Source organism: Dendropsophus ebraccatus, chromosome 12 (genome assembly GCF_027789765.1).
Source record: "Dendropsophus ebraccatus isolate aDenEbr1 chromosome 12, aDenEbr1.pat, whole genome shotgun sequence".
In the NCBI taxonomy this organism is placed as follows: domain Eukaryota; kingdom Metazoa; phylum Chordata; class Amphibia; order Anura; family Hylidae; genus Dendropsophus; species Dendropsophus ebraccatus.
This window is the reverse complement of record NC_091465.1, coordinates 45,971,366-45,976,659: the sequence shown is the minus strand read 5'-3', so window position 1 is coordinate 45,976,659 and position 5,294 is coordinate 45,971,366.

The window sequence follows — 5,294 nt, the reverse complement described above, 5'->3', positions numbered from 1 at the left end:
CTGTTATGGTCACCTGACGCTCATATATTACCAATGTCGCAGGGTCGCAGGGTCTGCGCAAAGAATAAGCAAAAAATCAGCTCAACTATTTGTGTGCCTTGGATGAAAAATCATCATAGCAAGTGTGGCATCCTGACTATGCGGGAAACCGCCGAGACCACACTTTAGCCCATTAGCGACACTTGTGAAAGATATCGCAAATTGCACAGAATAGCGGTGAATGCACACACCGATACAATATTATAACTACTTTCAAGGCTACAATCTCGATAGTGTATCTTTTCACTTCCTGGTATGTGAGACTCTGTATACGCAATACATTGTTGAGTACACACTACCACTCCGCTACTACAAACTCAGACTCATACGCAGGGCCGTATTTGCCACTAGGCACCCGTGGTCCGGTGCCTAGGGCGGCGCCCTGCAGGGGGCGGCACCTACAGGGATCAAAATATATTTTTTTTTATAAAAAAAATATTTTTAACCCCCGCCGCCCTAGGTACCGGACCGCGGGTGCCTTGTCCGCGGCCGGGGGGGCACACCGCCGCTGCCGCTGCCGCCGCCGCCGCCACCGTTGTGCAGCCCCGGGGCATCCGGGGTGAGCTCCTTCCGGCACACGCTGCCTCTATCTCAGGCCGGCAGCTCACCCCTGCAGCCCCGCAGTGCCCGAACTTCTTCCTGCTCGGCGCGATGACGTCACGAGCGCTGCAGCAGGAAGAAGTTCGGGCACCGCGGGGCTGCAGGGGTGAGCTGCCGGCCTGAGATAGAAGCAGCGTGTGCCGGAAGGAGCTCACCCCGGACGCCACGAAGCTGCTTTGGGGGGACCTGACCGGTCTGCCTCTGCCCCCGGCTGTTCCCTCTTCCTCCCCCTGCCCCCATCTGCTCCCCCTGCCTGTGCCCCCCATCTGCTCCCCCTGCCTGTGCCCCCCATCTGCTCCCCCTGCCTGTGCCCCCCATCTGCTCCCCCTGCCTGTGCCCCCCATCTGCTCCCCCTGCCTGTGCCCCCCATCTGCTCCCCCTGCCCCCATCTGCTCCCCCTGCCTGTGCCCCCCATCTGCTCCCCCTGCCTGTGCCCCCCATCTGCTCCCCCTGCCTGTGCCCCCCATCTGCTCCCCCTGCCTGTGCCCCCCATCTGCTCCCCCTGCCCCAATCTGCTCCCCCTGCCTGTGCCCCCCATCTGCTCCCCCTGCCCCCATCTGCTCCCCCTGCCTGTGCCCCCCATCTGCTCCCCCTGCCTGTGCCCCCCATCTGCTCCCCCTGCCCCCATCTGCTCCCCCTGCCTGTGCCCCCCATCTGCTCCCCCTGCCCCCATCTGCTCCCCCTGCCTGTGCCCCCCATCTGCTCCCCCTGCCTTTGCCCCCCATCTGCTCCCCCTGCCTGTGCCCCCCATCTGCTCCCCCTGCCTGTGCCCCCCATCTGCTCCCCCTGCCTGTGCCCCCAGCTGCTCCTCTGCTTCCCAGTTGCTCCCTCTTCTCCCCTTGTCCCCCCAGCTTCTCCCCTGCCACCCCAGCTGCCCCCATCCTCTCCCTGCCACCCCAGCGGCTCCCCCTGCCCCCTCAGATGCTCCCCCTGCCTCCCCAGATTCTCGCCCTGCCCCTGCCACCCCCAGCTGCTCCCCTTTCCGTCACCCCAGCTGGTCCCCCCCTGTCACCCCAGCTTTTCCCCCCTGTCTCCCCCAGCTGCCTCCCTTCCCCAGTCCCCCCCATCTGCCTCCCTTCCCCAGTCCCCCCCCAGCTGCCTCCCTTCCTCAGCCCCCCCCCAGCTGCCTCCCTTCCCCTGTCACCCCCAGCTGCCTCCCTTCCCCAGTCACCCCCAGCTGCCTCCCTTCCCCAGTCACCCCCAGCTGCCTCCCTTCCCCAGTCACCCCCAGCTGCCTCCCTTCCCCAGTCACCCCCAGCTGCCTCCCTTCCCCAGTCACCCCCAGCTGCCTCCCTTCCCCAGTCACCCCCAGCTGCCTCCCTTCCTCAGTCACCCCCAGCTGCCTCCCTTCCTCAGCCCCCCCAGCTGCCTCCCTTCCTCAGTCACCCCCATCTGCCTCCCTTCCCCAGTCACCCCCAGCTGCCTCCCTTCCTCAGCCCCCCCAGCTGCCTCCCTTCCCCAGTCACCCCCATCTGCCTCCCTTCCCCAGTCACCCCCATCTGCCTCCCTTCCCCAGTCACCCCCAGCTGCCTCCCTTCCTCAGCCCCCCCAGCTGCCTCCCTTCCCCAGTCACCCCCATCTGCCTCCCTTCCCCAGTCACCCCCATCTGCCTCCCTTCCCCAGTCACCCCCATCTGCCTCCCTTCCCCAGTCACCCCCAGCTGCCTCCCTTCCCCAGTCACCCCCAGCTGCCTCCCTTCCCCAGTCACCCCCAGCTGCCTCCCTTCCCCAGTCACCCCCAGCTGCCTCCCTTCCTCAGCCCCACCCCCCAGCTGCCTCCCTTCCTCAGCCCCCCCAGCTGCCTCCCTTCCCCAGTCACCCCCAGCTGCCTCCCTTCCCCAGTCACCCCCAGCTGCCTCCCTTCCCCAGTCACCCCCCAGCTGCCTCCCTTCCCCAGTCACCCCCAGCTGCCTCCCTTCCCCAGTCACCCCCAGCTGCCCCTGCAGACGAGTTGTAGTCAGAGAAGTCTTCATGATGGCTGCGCCAGATGGAGAAGAAAGCAAAAAGTGAGCAACGGCAATGGGAGAAGACGTCACCTGTGAGTCATAAGTAACTGCACTGTAATCACTTCTATAGTGTGCAGAGCCTGTGTACCATTGGGGTCTAAATGGGTCAGTGTATGGTTTGCGGTAGTGTACTGACACAGCCCCGCGTACACTACAGTACACTAGCGCAAACTTTTAAACTAGAATCAAACTACAACAGCTGCAGACACTACAAATCCCAGCATATGCTGAGGGCTGCAGACTGTCAGTACATGCTGGGAGTTGTAGTGCCTGCAGCTGTTGTAGTTGGGCCCTATGTGGCATATAAGAATATATAGATCAGTGGGGGCTCAGTGCAGGGAAGTGACCCCAGAACATCACTAATTGGGGATAGAACAAAAACATCTCCCCCTACCATATTAGTGATATTCTGGGGTCACTTCCCTGCACTGAGCCCCCACAGATCTCTGTATTATTATATGCCACACAGCATCCAGTGTATAATGCACCTAGGACCCAACTACAACAGCTGCAGGCACTACAACTCCCAGCATGTACCGACAGTCTGCAGCCCTCAGAGTATGCTGGGAGTTGTAGTGCCTGCAGCTGTTGTAGTTGGGTCCTAGGTGCATCATACACTAGGTGCTTTGTGGGAGATCAGAATACATAGATCTGTGGGGGCTCAGTGCAGGGAAGTGACCCCAGAACATCACTAATATGGGATAGAACAAAAACATCTCCCCCTATCCCCTATTAGTGATGTTCTGGGGTCACTTCCCTACACTGAGCCTCCACAGATCTCTGTATTCTGATCTCCCACAAAGCTTCCAGTGTATAGGACCCAACTACAACAGCTACAGGAACTACAACTCCCAGCCCTCAGAGTATGCTGGGAGTTGTAGTACAGCGTAGACAGATGTATTGCTGGACCTTCGGGGCTGATGTCACCCACAGATTGCAGCCACCAGGAGCCTTTGCACACAGTGATTTATTACAGGGTTGTCTTCTCAGAGACTACAACTCCCAGCATACCCTGAGAGCTGTATAAATGTAGGGATTTGTCACAAATACAGATGAATTCAGGAAAGGAGCGGGTCAGCATGTCGTGTCTCACTGGTTCTATATTGGTGGGCCCCAGGTGCCCCAGTCCGACACTGGACAGAAGCGGCCCCCGAACTAAGACGTCCCCGGCCTCCTTCCTTCCTCCATCACGTCTGTTTGATGAGAATAGCGGGCATCAAGCAGAGCGACACCCAAGTGCCAGGGTATATACCATGCATGTAACCAGCCAGTGCCGGGGGGGGGGGGGGGCGCCTCAGCAAGCAAGGTGCCTAGGGCAGCATGAACTCTAAATACAGGCCTGCTCATACGTACTACTCATTTACTGGTAACACAGTCATTTTAGTTACACTGTATATACACTGATCACGAAGACAATTTTAATAAATAAAAAATAAAAGTTAAGTTTTACCTTGGGGCAAGTAAGGTATTAGCCCTAGGGCACGATTACAGAAATTATCAATACCTCACACAAGGTTGGGATCCTCATCCCCACAAAGAATAAATTGTCTGCAGTCTAGACACACAATGAGAAAGAGCATGGACGCTCAGGCACTTCCTGTTCCTGTAGTGACGTCACACACCTTGATATTCACATAATAAAAGGATAAAAGGGATTATAGGAGTAATAATTCCTTATATCCTCTTCCATTCTGTGAAAACAATACAGTTTTGCGACGCCGTTGCGGTTTTAACGAACTTCGTAGCGAACCTTTTAAAGTTCGGTTCGGTACCGAACTTTTTGCAAATTTCGTAACGAATCTGGTTCGTACCGGTTCGGTTCGCTCATCCCTAATTCTGAGAGCTATAACCTAATTTTATAAATATATAATTTTATAATATTATTTTTCACTAATGGAGTATGATGGGTTTTTTTTTTTTTGGTGCAATTTTTCTATATGGTTGGTTGCTGAATCAACAGATAGGTCCTTGGATCTAGACTCACGGTGACCTTCTAATTGACACCCCATGACTATAGGAATAATGCATGTTTCTATCTTAGTACCTCACTGAAGGTAGTTGGATAATATATGTACTTATGCATGTGTAAAGATTGATTCATAAAATTATGCATATGTCTGTACTTTGTAATCTGTTAATATAATGTTCATGGCCAAATGATTTACAGTTGTTAGCAGTTAACTATTATCTGATACGTATTGCATTGAGTCAGGGCCAATTCTAGCTTTTCTGCTGCCTGAAGCGAGAATTGACATGACGCCCCCCTCCCACATTGAAGTTCATAAGTAAGTGGATCGGATCCTCTGCAGATGTTTCATACCTGCTGCAGATCTACTGTACAGTATTTCTGCACCAAAACAAATGCATTTTAAATCTGCTGCATGTACAATGGTACCAACAAAGTGTATGGTCTATATAGTATACAAAAAATATGACCATACATATTGCCACCATACTTACTGGCCAAATCCAGTATACTGAGAGAAATGTGATATACAGAACAAATAACACCAAGAACATGTACTGTATTACCACCACACTGTGCTGGTTATCATCGTATTGTTAAAGCATAAAACTCAGTATATACAGTAAAGGCCAATAACAACGCTAAACAAAGGAAAAATCTGATTGCCAAATCTAAAACCACATA